Source organism: Aotus nancymaae, unplaced genomic scaffold (genome assembly GCF_030222135.1).
Source record: "Aotus nancymaae isolate 86718 unplaced genomic scaffold, 86718_ANA_hifiasm-v0.15.2.pri h1tg000077l, whole genome shotgun sequence".
In the NCBI taxonomy this organism is placed as follows: domain Eukaryota; kingdom Metazoa; phylum Chordata; class Mammalia; order Primates; family Aotidae; genus Aotus; species Aotus nancymaae.
The window spans coordinates 3,006,280-3,021,235 of record NW_026988492.1 but is presented as its reverse complement, the minus strand read 5'-3'; the positions used below and the strand labels follow the sequence as shown (position 1 = coordinate 3,021,235).

The 14,956-nt window shown below is 41.5% G+C and overlaps 1 long non-coding RNA gene across 1 annotated transcript; it reads left to right on the top strand.

Moving 5' to 3' along the window:
- The first annotated feature begins 1,247 nt into the window (after window positions 1–1,247).
- Window positions 1,248–14,520, top strand: LOC105712536 (uncharacterized). Its single transcript, XR_001106340.3, has 4 exons — window positions 1,248–1,547; window positions 2,073–2,170; window positions 4,336–4,513; window positions 14,240–14,520. It is a non-coding gene; the product is annotated as an uncharacterized LOC105712536 (long non-coding RNA).
- The last annotated feature ends 436 nt before the right edge of the window (window positions 14,521–14,956 follow it).

Genomic DNA, 14,956 nt, shown 5'->3' with positions numbered 1-14,956 from the left:
GGCTCATGCCTGTAATCCCAGTATTTTGGAAGGCCAAGGCCGGTGGATCACCTGAGATCAGGGGTTTGAGACCAGCCTGACCAACATGGCAAAACCCCCATCTCTGCTAAAAATACAAAATTGGCCAGGTGTGGTGGCAGGTACCTGTAATCCTAGCTACTTGGAAGGCTGAAGCAGGAGAATCACTTGAACCCAGGAGGCCCTGAGTTGCACCATTCCACTCCAGTCTGGGCAACAAGAGTAAAACCGTGTCTAAAAAAAAAAAATAGAACATTAAAAGGGCTGTATCGAAAAAGTTTATTTCTTACAACCTCCACGACTTAATATAGACCCTCTTCCTGTATTTGTTCATTTTTTTAAATTCCCAGAATAGATTACTGCAGTTTCCAACTTTCAGAGATCTTTAAGGCCATCTGGAAGCTTTGGATATAAGACATATCTAATCTTAAAGCACATCACCCACAGTAACACATGAACTTCTGCTGTGGGATTTACTCAGTTACTTCTGAGCCTCAAGGAACAGGTTAATTCCAATGCCTGTATCTGAAAAAAATGGCTCCTCCCTCTCTAAAGCTTTCCCTGGCAATGACCAATATATCACAAGAACAGAGCCCTTCTCAAACAGCATCGCATCAGCACGAGCACAGGGCCGTGGCTGCTGAAGTTTCAGTCCAGAGAGTCAAGAAAACACAAAATACAAAAATCCTGGGGTTTGCAAGACATTATTCTCAAAAGTAGCCTCCTGGATTCGTTTGTATAAGACTCTTTGGGATGAGCAGTAAGTGTGGCCTGGATGCTTGCAAGTCCGGCCATGAGCAACATAGAACATTCTAGCCTTGTACCCTAAAACATGCACTTTTATAATGTTATCTGGAGAATATGAGTTCAATACACAGTGCCACAAAATGGGAGCTAAGAGAGGAAGGAGGATAGGGTGGAACTCAAAAACAAGACTCAGATGGTGATGGAGAGAGCTAAAATTTTAGCAATATAAGTGCAGTAAAAAAATAGACAATAATACATGTATCTATTCCAACAGTTGCTGGGTGTTTACAGCGTACCAAGTGCTGCATATTTGACCAGATATCAAAGGGATTTGGTAAGAAAAATACTGATGGCCTCTAACCATCTCTGCATTCAGAGAGCAAGAAAGTTTTGGGAGGAACCAAGATATCTAGGAAACAATCTGGAGAGGTTTAGAAGGAGGATTCTTTTAGACACAGCACTTCAGGAAGTATATGTTAAAATGGCAGACGCTCTAGATTGAGGTCTGGGTTTCAGTTTCAGTTTTAGAATTTTGAGCAAGTCTCTAAATTTTACTGGCTCTGTTTCCACCTCCACAGACACAATGCTTTATTAACCCAGGAGAAAGTATGTCATTGTCCTTCCTGGAGGCTGCTGGGTGTTGCTGTGGACGCAGAAACCGGCAGGGGATGGCACAGAGGACGCAGAGGCTAACTCTGCCTGAGTAAGAGCTCAAAGCAACTTCACAAACCTTTGACCTGGGCCTTAAGAGTGAGCGCAGATTCTGCAGGCAAACAGAGATGGTGAGTTGGCTGTTTCTGGCAGTGAGTAGAGGAAATAGCATTTATCAAGATCTTCAAGAATTCATGCTTTCATCCATTTATTCAACAAACATTTGGTGATAATTTATTAATTATGAACTAGTTATTATATCGATTATCATTATTATTATTTTGAGATGGAGTTTTGCTTTTATCACCCAGGCTGGAGTGCAGTGGCGTGATCTCGGCTCGATCCAACCTCCGCCTCCCGGGTTCAAGAGATTCTCTTGCCTCAGCTCCCAAGTAGCTGGGATTACAGGAACCCGCCACCACGCCTGGCTAATTTTTTGTATTTTTAGTAGAGACAGAGTTTCTCCATGTTGGGTAGGCTGGTCTCGAACTCCTGACCTCAGGTGATCTGGCCGCCTCGGCCTCCCAAAGTGCTGGGATTACAGGCGTGAGCCACTGCGCCCGGCCAGTTATTAGTATTATTAACTGACACTGTTGTAGGCACTGGACTATAGCAGTAAACAAAGCTCATCATGTCTCTGCCCTCAAACTCTACAGTCCCGGGAATGAGGAAAACTGAGGTCAGGTTCTGCAAAGTGGACCAGAGACTGTGCACAAGAAGATGATGCTCCATGAACGGCTGGAACTGGAAACAGGTAAGAGTGAGATCCAAAGTGGTACTGAAGACATTTCAGATTTATTAACTACACACAAAGAGTAGTTGGGGCTTTTAAGGTTTGCTGTTTATCCATTCAGAAATATTTGTTGGCTGCTCGATGTTTCTGACACTGTTCTAAAATCTTTGCATGCATATTTCCATGGCAATCTTGCAAGGTAAGAACTCTTACATTATCAAACTAGCACTGAAAGGCTTGAGTAACATGCCTAAGGTCATATGATAGTAAGGAGTATATCTTGGATTTAAACCCAGCTTGGGCTAACTCCAAAGTCCTTTCTCATTTTACTACATCAGCGCATCACACCAGGCTGATCATAGCAGAATTTATTAGGGGAGGGGCCTATGTATCCATATTAATTTTTCTATTATTTATGTATTTACTTTAATAGAGATGGGGGGTCTTACTATGTTGTCCAGGCTGGCCATGAACTCCTGGCTTCAAGCAACTCTCCTGCCTAGGCCTCCCAGAGTGCTGGGATTACAAGGACAAGGCACCACACAAGCCTCAGTATTTTTATTTTATTTTATTTTATTTTACTTTATTGATTTTTGAGACAGGATCTGGCTCTCTCACCCAGGTTGGAGTGCAGTGGTGCAATCGTGGCTCACTGCAACCTCCGCCTCCCAGGTTCAAGCGATCCTCTCACCTCAGCCTCCAGAGTAGCTGGGACTACAGGTGCACACCACCGCATCTGGCTAATTTTTGTATTTTTTTATAGAGACAAGGTTTCACCATGTTGCCCAGGCTGGTCTTGAACTCCTGGGCTCACACAACCCTTCTGCCCTGGGGTCCCAAAGTGCTGGAATTACAGATGTGAGCCACTGTGCCTGGCCCAACTTCAGTATTTTTTTTAAAAGATATCTAGCTAGTTCCATTGTGCACCTATGCTAGGGAATAGTTGCCTGATTTAAAAAACAAAATACAAGCAAAACAAAGCCCTCAGGATAACTACCTCCTGATTTAACATGTAAGTTGGCATTCATCAGCATCTCGCTTATTTTACTATGTAAAGATGTGCTTGGATGTCCAAGTTGATGGGACGAAGGGGTTCCACGTAGTTGAGAAACCTAGACAGTAGTCAGTATGCAGGCAGCAAGCTCATTCCTCCCCTGAAGTTCAATGCCAGGTTGAGATCACATCGTTACACTGGATAATGCAGTCTTTTATTGTTCTTTTATTGCTATGTGATCTCCTGAACTGTGTTCCCCCAACTCAGAATTTAAAAAGAAACATTTCTGGGTTCTGCCTGGTAAAACATAAATCTTAGAAAATCAAATTCCAACTAGAGAAATCTGGTTTGGATCAGAGTAACTAAATCATTAATCTGGATCTTTCTCCAAAACTGGAACCCGCCCAAATCCAATCCATGATGTATATGAAAGAGGCCAGATATTTAGACGGATATTAATTTTTTACTCTTGTTGATGTGTTTGCGCTGACAGAGGAGACCAAAGACAGAATACCGAAAGACTGTGTTTGGGTATTTTTAGCCTGATTAAAATAAGGAATGATTTAAAACTATTTCAAACAGCTCTTCCCACAGAATTCTGCGAATCTTCCAGCCCGCTTTCTGGACCAGAGAAAGTTGGCTAACAGAGCTGGACATCGGGGAACCCCTCCCATTTGGATTGAACCTCCGATGTGCAGAGGTTGCACCCCATCAGTCTAAACAACATTTTTTTTGTGATAGAAACACAGACCGCAGATGGGAATTGTCTCTTTGTACTTAGATGGGAAGTCCTAGCAGTTCTCATGAACCACTTGAAAAAATTAAAAATCACGCCACAGTTGGCCAAGCGTCTGTTTACCTCTTGAAGAACTCTCTCAGGTGACAGCAATCACAGGCAGGTTCTGAATCACAGGCTGATGTTAACAGGTACCAAGGCTGTACCCCCTGGAAAAGCCTATTTCCAGCCTTCTGAGGCTATTTCATTACCACCCTGGCTTTCCTGGCTCCCATGGCCAGGGTGGAGGGAGGGATGGGGGGAGCAGGGGATCTGGAAAGCTTGGTTAGCTTGGACTTCCAGCCTTGCTACAGCACTAATCCTGCAATTTCTCCACTGGATTTCTGGACTGATGAGCAATTTTGATGCTGATAAGGCAGAAACACGATCACTCTCCTGGGCCCTTGTATTTTGCAGGATAACTTGGATAATACACCCCATCTCGGCACCTATGAGAGTCTGACTCACTTCCTCTGTCCAGAGGAGAAACAAGGACTCCTTGGACAAAGCGTGTGCCTTTCACAGCCAACGAATCAGGCATTTCTCCGGGTTCTGTGAAGCTTATTTAGTGACATTCCCCAAAACCTGTGCTCAGGTAAGTTCCTCCTTCCCTGACTTCAGGTACAGTCCGAGATTCATTTCAGTGATTTTGCTAACATGTAAAATGTCTCACATGTAAAAGAGAAAAGAAAAATAACTGGAGCAGAGCAACAGACTGAAGCAACACTCGACCAAGGCCTCTTGTGTCTTTCTGCTCTGGGACTCTCCAGAACTTTGCACAAATGCAGTGCATGTGGATAGCTGTGGTTTTGTTATGATCTGTCAGTGATGGCGCATATTAAAACCCAGTTTTAGTTAATATTTACTAATAGCCTTTGCTTGTTAATATTTCCACACTTGGCTTAGAAGATAGAAAGGCTCAACAGAATTCTGCAGAAGGAAACTCAACCCATCCAATCCTCACTTTAGCAATGTGTTGTCTCTAATCAAGTTACCTGATTACCTGGGTAGCAGGAGGCCTTAGCAGTTACCCCTGGCATGTATGGAGCACTTCACTGGCAACCTTTCTGTGGCTGTGAATTCAGATAGTATTTGGTTAAATGGTGACACAAAATTGATCCCTAGTGCCACATTCAGTGGATTTTTCTCATTTCTAAGTGGGCATTCCACACTGAAAACTTGCATGCCAGTTGCCCATACAGAATGTTCTCTTTTTCTTTAAGAATGGAAAATAAGTCATTTTTATTTAAATCAGAGTGGACAACCTCACATGGGGACAGGAAAGTCTAACCAGAGACTCCAGCTGGGGTGTCTGAAGTGTAGCTTGCTAGATGCATTTGGAATTACCAGACATTCTGTCTGTTACACTTGGGGTGGAGGGATTAAGCCTGCAGATTCAGGAATGAGACTCCAGCATTTTTTACTATTTTATGTGTGTGGCATATTAGCCTCTCAAAACCTTAGTTACTTCATTTTAAAAATAATTATACTGTAATCCCAGCACTTTGGGAGGCTGAGGTGGGCGGATCACCTGAGGTCAGGAGTTCAAGACCAGCCTGGCCAACACGGTGAAACCCTGTCTCTACTAAGAATACAAAAATTAGCAGGGTGTGGTGGTACATGCCTGTAGCCCCAGCTACTCGGGAGGCTGAGGCACGAGAATCACTTGAACCTGGGAGGCAGAGGTTGCAGTGAACCAAGATTGTGCCACTGCACTACAGCCTGGGCAATGGAGTGAGACTGTCTCAAAAATAAAAATAAAAATAATTATAAACTAGATCCTGCTGCACGGCTTAGGCAAGATCAACTCTGTCAAGTGGCTCGCATTCTGTGCGTTGCACAAGTGGTAAATTCAATTCAATAAACATTATCTATTGTTATCATTTTATTATTACTAAATGTGCTCAATCCCGAGAAGCTCTGTAAAACTCAGTGGCATCTCTAGTATTTAAAGCTGGTTTTAAACGGAAACGTCTCCATTCGTAGTATGACATTTAAAGTTGTTTCTCTGAGGCTTTAGGAAGATCTCCAAGTTTTCCTAACACAACGGAGATCATTTTTATACTTCCTGTAACATCTACGTGGTTACAGGGCAAGAACTGGGGATCCTTATTATTCCAGAATCTGCCCAAGTGATGTCAGAGATCCCGAGTTGGGGTAAGAAAGCAGGCTTCGGTGCTCCACATTCTACTGCTGTATTTTGGGCTTCGAGGCACTTGGTGTGCTCAGGGTTTGCGGGTAGTGCTGGCCCATGACTCTAATGACTGCATTAATCTCGTCCTCCTCCTTCCATCTCAAAGTTGCCCGGTGGGTATTGTGAATGCTGGGACTCTGCATTTCACAGTTAGTGGATCTGGCTAAATAGATGGAGTAAGTGGGCTTCACTGATTTTTCCCCAAGTTATGAGTCGGGGTAAAGAGGCAAGAATGATTTCGTAATGAAGAATCAACTTAGCACTATCAAAACGAGATAAGAAATCTAAAAGACTTCCGTTGTTCACTAAACAAGACTTCAGCCAGGACTCCCTCTGAAAAACAACAAAATATGATTAGAGGAGGCCCAAAGAATGGATTTTACCAAAGATAAATGAGTGAAGACATGTTCTATTTGAAACATTTGGGTCTTTCTTGGCAAGAGGCATACTCTCATCTCGCTGTGTCTTTTTTCCTTTTTGGTTTTTATTTATTATAAACAAAGATCATCCCCAGACCTGAATCTGTTTTGCCAGGACACTCCTCTCAAACATTTTGTCCTTTTCCACTGTTGCCCTTCTCTTTTATTTTTTTAAACCATAGGTATGTAACAGAAATTTCCTTCCTGAAAGTAATTGATTTATTTGTGCTGACATCATCAAAATGTCTCAACATGAATTTGATTTCATGTCCAAGATGTTTAAGAATACATATTTCTTACCCTTAAAACAGAAAGTCATTTTTTTTCTTTTAGTAAAGGAACTCACCCCTGAAAAACTTGGGCTCTGTTCAAAATTCCCAACACGTGACTTTGAGGATCATCTAAGAGTCTCTCCTTGTTTTCACCATAACGTTCCCACGGTAAACTCAGTGCGAACAGAAATGCCCAATACGTAGGATAAAAACCCTGCCAATCTGACTCACATTGGAAATGTTTCAGTGTACCCAGAGCACATCTGGACCAAGGTGGGTTGTTTTTTCCTCCTTAAAAGAAAACCAAAAAACTCATTCGTTTATGTCTTTATATCTTAAACAAAATGCATTAATGGCTTTTAAACCCTTGAGGCGCTAAAAAAGGAAAGTGCTTTCAGTCTGACAACTTCAATGATAAGTCGCAGCCCAATATGTTTTGAAATGGACTAAACATAAATCCATCTTCAATAGGGAGTTTTAATTGGAAGCCACACTGACCCTTAACTCTAGTGCTGCTGCCACACGGCTTGTGATAATGAAGACTGACAAATTGTCTTCTCTGGACGGAGATTTTCAATGCGCTCCTCCCACGGCCTTGGCCTCACCAGGCATTGGGAAGGAGACACGTATTTCCCAGGTGTGGGAGGACGACAGAGGTTCACTCCGAGCTACTGGACAAGGTCCCCTCCGTGGGAAGCAGGTGCTTGAGAAGGAAAGGGAGCTGGGAGAGAAGCACACATATCCAAGCAGTGGGAAGCCGAAGGAAACACCTTTGAAGTTAAAAAGAAGGAGGGTGCCGGGGGAGGGAGAAAGAAAAGAAACCATCTTTCTCATGGAGAATTCCATCTGCTTGTGGCCTGTTTGGGAACTAAGTCATAGAATGTTCTTGGGCTTCCTAAGATTGATGTGGGAGGGGTTGCAGATCTCATGCAGAGCTCTGAAGACTTTTTTTTTCCGAAGAACAGCAAACCAGAAAACAACGGGAGTTTGTAGCTTAGAGAGTGCTGTTGAGCAGAGATTGTGATATTGAGACCATTCCAGGAGAGGAAGTTTTAAGGCCAAAATTAAAATAGCACATTTGTTCCTTGCAATTTGACTTCAGAATCCCCCAAGGCTCCTTCCTTGAGAAGCCTTATTTTTCATCTGAGATGTTGTGCACCATATGGATTTTTTTTTTTTTTTTTTTGGTTTACATACTGCGTTTGCCAAGAATGTCTTATGAGACACAGTACCTCATTTTCCATGGGTGTCCCAAGAGATATCAGGTACCTTCGAAGCTCTCTGTATTTGCTCTGGCAAATGTAAACACGCAGAATAAAACAACACTATTTAGCAAATAAAATGATACTCTCATAACTTTTAAACTGTGCAAATCATAATTACTGCAATCTCAATAATTATTGTCACTTAATGTTGAAAGAGCACCAACCTTCATTTAGAAGCAAACTAAAATTGGAACCCAGCCTTGACATTCATCTATTAAGACTCAGAGCCCTCAACAGAAGGCATATACGTGTTTGAACATGTTGACTTAATTTACAGGTGAATTCAATCAATGTGTCACTTCCCACTGAACTTTCAAGTTGATTGACTACATTGATTGACTAAGTTGACCTATTGTGTTGTCGGCTTGGTGACTTAGGCACTGCATCAGCGTGGAAGTAGGGAGTTAGCTATGGGACTCAGACCTCAGTGAGAAAGCAGACATCCCGAGTAGCTGAGTGTCACTCTCTTAGGGAGTCTCCATATTTGTTGCTGGTATGATGTTGGCAACCCTCAAAAGAATGAATCCATTAAAGTGGCCTTACTGTGGAGTTGTAGAGTGTTGACTCTGAGGGGAACTAGCTCCTTTAGACTTCCTTGGCTTCACTCTTTCATCACTGGCAGTCTTGGAATAACAGACTCCCTCCTGATCTTTCAGCATCTTCCCTGTAGTTCTCAGGCTTACTAGGTACTGTAATTTCAATCTGGAAGAGTCTCCATCGCCTGGATCTTGGTTAGCTAAGAAACCGCCTTCTTTTCACTTCCTAAACAATCTTAAGGTTGAGAACAATTATTCTTGCTGTCTGATTATATGTGCTGATTCATGAAAATCTTATCCAGGGCTCAAAATACATCCACAGTGACAGAATAGAGAGAAGGAACAGAACCCCCGGCCCTTTGAAGGTCTTGCATTTTGTTCATATAAGGGTTTTGTTTGTTCTGTTTTTGAAAATTGTACTTGAAGTACTCTAGTCTACATGTTTCTTGAGGGATATTCCAGGAAATGTCAAATATATGTGTATACATATATATATGCAAAAACCAAAATATTACTTATGTAGATAAAAAGTGTAAATTGTCTTATAATACAAAAACATTCACAAGTTGCTAAAGTACCCCCACAAAAAACTTACTGTATTTAGCACAATAACTCAAAGACGTACAACTGCTTCTTGAACAATGCATGGTTGAAACACCGACCCCCAACTCAAAAATTTGTGTATACTTGTTTTTGAGATGGAGTCTCACTCCGTTGCCCAGGCTGGAGTGCAGCGGTGTAATCTTGGCTCACTGCAACCTCCGCCTCCCAGGTTCAAGCAATTCTCCTGCCTCAGCCTCCCAAGCAAGTGGGATTACAGGCATGCACTGTTAGACCCAGCTAATTTTTTTGTATTTTTAGTAGAGACGGAATTTCATCATGTTGGCCAGACTGGTCTCAAATTCCTGACCTCAAGAGATCTGCCCCATTGGCCTCCTAAAGTGCTCAGATTACAGTTGTGAGCCACACGTCCAGCCAAAAATTCGTGTATAACTTTTGACTCCCGCAAAACTTAACTACTAGCCAACTGTTATTGATAATAAAACAGTTAAATAACATGCATTTTGTATGTTATATGTAGTGTATACCGTATGCTTACAATAATATTCGCTAGAGGAAAGAAAATAACATTAAGAAAATCATAAGGAAGGGAAAACATATTCTCAATTTGTTAAATGATAGATTATCGTAGAGATCTTCATCTTCAGTGTCTTCATGTTGAGTAGGCTGAGGAGGAGGAGGAAGAGGAGCGTTGGTCTTGCTGTTTCAGGGGTGGCAAAGGTAGAAGAAAATCGATGTGTAATGTAAGTGGACCCATGCAGTTCAAACCCGTGTCGTTGAAAGATCAACTGTAAAGAGAACAGGGGAACACAACCACAGCCGCGACCACAACAACAGCTTAGCCACACTGAACACGCTGCCTTGAACAGTCCTGCAGCAAGCCATCTCCCCGAGTATTCTACAGTAACTACCTTTGTCTGCTCCATTTCTGTTTCTAATTTGTTGGCTTTTGTAATTACTGGTTTCATTATGCTCAGAAAGGTTGGTCAAGTAGACAGACACCTAGCAAAAATAAGGCCTCAGACAAAAGGGGCTAAGAAATGGTAAAGTTCTAAAAAAGTAATCATTGTCCCTTGTTGAGCATTAACTGTGCTCACGACACCACAGCAGGTGTTTTATGTATTTTAACTCAATTAATGCTCACCATAGAGCGTGGTTTGGGGCGTCAGACAGAGCTTGCATCCATATCTTAGCTTTGCCATTTAACTACCTGTACAGATGTAGAAAAGTAACTCAAATCTGTCCATTTTCTGTTCAACTGTCATCAAGTACTGAACGGCATCTGACAATTTCCTAAGGTAACTCTACAAAGGAGCAATGATGCATGTTGAATTTCTGTATGTGACATTCTACTGTGTATGAATTCTGTTTGCCAGCAGGGCTTGCCCTCGCCTTCACAATCATCCTTCTACCACCCAAATATGCCCAGTTTTTAAAGATGTTTTGCATGAATCTCATTTCCAAGGCATTGAATCATCTTCGCTGTTCTGAATCATGCTTGAACTCTCCATAATTCATTTTAGTTAAGCTCCAAGCAAAACACAGCTCCCTAATAAGGGCCTGTCTGAAGTTGAGTTAAAGAGAGGGATTAGTATGCGTTTTGCATGCCATATACCTGTGCTTTAATCCCTAACACGTCGCTATGAAATAGTTTGCCCTCTATTTCAAATGGAGAAGCTGAGGCATGAAGATTAACGCCGTGTACTGACATCACACAAACTCAGCAACAATTTAGTGTTCCCTGCTCTGATCCAATTTTCATCAAACACCAATACTTCGTCTCTCCTCATTTTCTTGAAGAAACAAGAAAGAGCAACATGCTCCTTGGAAGATTAGAAGAAGAAAGATGTTGGCTTTTTGTTTTATAAGTACATAAATGTTGTTTGAATTTTTTATATAGCTATGGCTAGATCAGCCTTGGGCAGAGTGCTTTAAGTGCAATGATTAGAACCACATTGAAGAAAAACTGAAGTACAAATAGTGTTTTGTAAGTTAAACTATTCCGTTCAAGTTTTTGGTGAGGACTGTTTTCTGGTTCGCTTGAGACTTTTAAACGAGTATTATCAAAATAACTTAAAACAGAATCAAAGGAAATTAGTTCCTTAACCATGTTATTGAATAACATTTTGGTTGAAAAACAAGGACAGCAAATGAATAAGGCAAAGAATTCTGAGAGAATCTCTGGGCATGAAATTTCTGAATAATAGATCGTGTTTGTCTTCTGCATTCCAGTATTGTCTATGCTGCTGCGTTAACATCCATTTATGTAGTAAATACCTAGTAAAACCCTATGTCCACATTGGAGCTTATTTTGGAAGGAGGAAGATGAAAACAGAAGGTAATCCATTTCATCTACATATAGGTTATCAGCAGAGATCTTGGCCTTTTCCTGGTCTTATAAACATTGTAAGTATGAAGAAGATATCCCAAAAGGGAGTGATTTCGTTGAGACTTCAAAGGAAAGCTCTACACTTGGACAAGATTTCTTCTGTGTCTCCGTCAATGTCTCATTCATATTGTTCACCGTCATCCAGGTTTCAGTTAAAGGCTTGACTTTTCCCTTTGGAAGTCTGGCTTTTGGACTTTTCTGACGGCATCGCTGAGTTCTGATGGTGTTTTCTCTATGTGAGTGAAAGCGGCAGTTTCTTATTTTAGAAGAAGCGTTTTTAGGGTTTCATCACATCTGTCAAAGACAAAGCCCTAGAGGTGAAATCCTTCCTCCACAAGCAAGCTTACATCTCCCCATCTCTGGTATCTCAGACTTCCCTTGGAAGATAATAAAAGGCAGGTCCTAAAGAAACAGGCTTGTCCTCAGAGAAGCCCAGAGTGCTTTAGGGGTCAGTCAAAAGGCTGAAAGTTCAGCATTCAACTCCTCTGAGCACTTTGCCCTTGTGTCCAGCCTCGCAGCCCTGGTGACAGTTAACAGTCGGATTCTTGGTGACGTGGAAACTTGATCACCACTTCTGTGCATGGGCCATCAACTATGTGACCCTGGGGTGAAAGCCTCCATGTTATGTTACCTCTCCCCTCAGCCAGGCCAGCACCCCCAAAGCACTGCTTTTCAATTTATATTTATATTCTCCTTCCCTCCTTCCTGTTCTTTCACACGAGGCAGCTGACAATGGTAATAAATGTGGTCATACTCAAGGATGGGGCTGTGACAGGCTCAGTAAGGAGGGGACTGATTTGTTGCTTTGGGGTTGAAAGCTCAGACTCTCATGAAACAAAAATATTATATTCAGGGTAATGATTTATAGCCTTGACTTCTGTTTGATTGCAGACCATAAATACTAGCAAACGGTACTTACAGCATCTCTAGAGGACATTAGGAACATGCTCAAGTTTATTTTATACAGCAATTACTGATGGACTATAAGCATGGACATTATTTGAAACACATTATTTTCTCCCAAATAAGTCTTTGTAGATGATCATGTTCATCAGCGACTTTCATACACGCCAACCCAATCTATGTGACTCCAAAGTGCTCACAGAAATCCAATGACAGATCAACTAGCTGATGCCAATCGATACTCTGACAAGGATGTCATCTTTTTTCTTTTATCCTGTAATATGCTTCTCAGCCTCAAATGCATGGCCTATGACTAGCATTAGCCCTTCAAAATTTAGAAACCACAAAACCATCTGGTTGTAAACTTACTGCGTGGGATTGTGATGGGAACCTTGCTCAAATCTCTTTGATTTCCTTGTGCTTAATTAGTTTAGCTGTAAAGCAGGGACACCTTCTCTAGGGGGTAGTATGGACTTTAATACCATCATTTCTATTTTCCTGCCTTTTCTGGTGTCGTCTCATCATTATTCTCAGTCTAGAGTAGATCCTGATTTCTCTCACCCCCTTGACTACTCCAAAGTCTTGAAGTCATGAGAATGAGATACTATTATGCCATTAAAACTGAAGTCTGTACCAGACGGAATGGAGAGGAATGCCTTATGAAAAGAATGTTTCATTTATATTACAAAAAAAAAAATCAATCCCAAGAGGAATTTATTTATATTCTCTGTATTTAGTGCTCAGTTAATTAATTAATTTAAAACACTAAATTACATTTTTCTAAAACAAATTTGATCCCTACGTGGAAAAGAAAAAAACCTCTCTAAAACTTTCTATTGAGCGGTAGGAGCTGGATCCAAAAGACGCTGTTTGAAATGGTATTGAAGGAAAGTCTTGCTGCAGATGGGGAGAGGAATGGCTTAGGGGCTACTTTACATTTGTTATAACAGTTGGTAGCCACTTTTTCCTCCTTATCTTATTTGAGAGACTTCCCAGAAGATAGAAACCAATTAACTCTTTATTTTGGCAGTGATCATCCTAGGTGTTCTTTTAATGGGTATTATTCTCCCTAAATTATAGATGAGCTTGATAGTAAGACAAATGCCATTATCTGAGTTATTTATTCATGGGATGTCGTCTGCAATATACACACACTAGTTTTTCGCAAAGTTTGGTATTGATCAATTGCTTTAATCAGTTGTACCAAGGGATGCTAAAAGACTCCGCTATCACAGCTTTGAGTATCAGCATCTCTCTCTGGGTCTCTGCCAGGCTGGGAGTGAAAACCGCGGATATTTTCAAACTCCTAATAAGAAGAATGTTAAGTAGAAGTAGATGGATGGCTCTTTCCATTTAGATGGGTGAATGTTCATTATTCCTCTGCCTTCACGCCACGAACGCATCGCTTTGACAGTATCATCATATTTTTGTTCACAAATGTTGTTCCATTGCAGTGTTAGCTGGAATGTCTGCAAACATCTAGCTTCCTGGCCTCCGTTAATGATACCCACATATCTTTTTAGATTTTGCTTTCAAAGCAGGGAACAAACTCTGCTGGTTCCTCAGAAACACATGGCCAAGACCCTCGGTAGATAATCAGCATTCTGTCTAGAGGCAATTAAAGATGATATAGTTGGGGCTCCATTTTTATTTATACTGTGTAATGAGGCTCCAAATTAAAAAAGTTATATCCTAATCTCCATTAATGTAAGGAGTTGCAGTCTTGTGAGTGCAGTGGTCCATATTAGATGACAAATTTGTCATTTTTACACTTTCTTTCAGTGGCAAGATTCTGCATTTCCTGAGGACAAGCGCCGATGCAAATAGCAGGAGCTCTACCCCCCTCTCTTCTCGTCCTACTGTGGAAGTGGGTTTCATTTGAGCAGTAAGACATGACAGACAGTGCATTTGTGGGCAATTAAGTCACACCTTGGGTGGTATCAGAAAGCATAAGGTCAAGGGATGGGGGCTTTAACTTCCTAAGAAATGCAATAATGACCCTGAAATGCACAGCTTGGGTACCTTATTACAATTGTAAGATGGAATACATTAAAATAAAGAAAACAAGGAACAAAGATGAAAGTGGAATTGGTCGATGGGGGTATGAAATCAATGTCAGGCAATCATAAGTCTTTGTATTTGAATTTCTAAAAGCATTTCCAAATGGTCGCCCCTTCATAAAGCTTTAGTACTTTCTCATGTACAATCAGACACAGATTGTCTTTTAATGACGTTGGCAAGAATTGGAAGAAGAACCATTTCTTTTCGTTTGAGAAGAAAACTTTGTTAAGGCTGGTGGCTGGCATCTGCACTAGTTTTAGACAGGCCAGAGGTATGAATGGGATAGAACAAGCTGGCGAGGATCAGAACCCCATTGGGTAAGTAAAGCACCACTGAGTCACTGCTGAGAAATCCAAGGCACTGTACATAAAGGCAAGCCCTGTAGAAGGATGAAAGAGGCACCGCTCACAAGGACATCCGTATCCTAGTCCGGGGAAC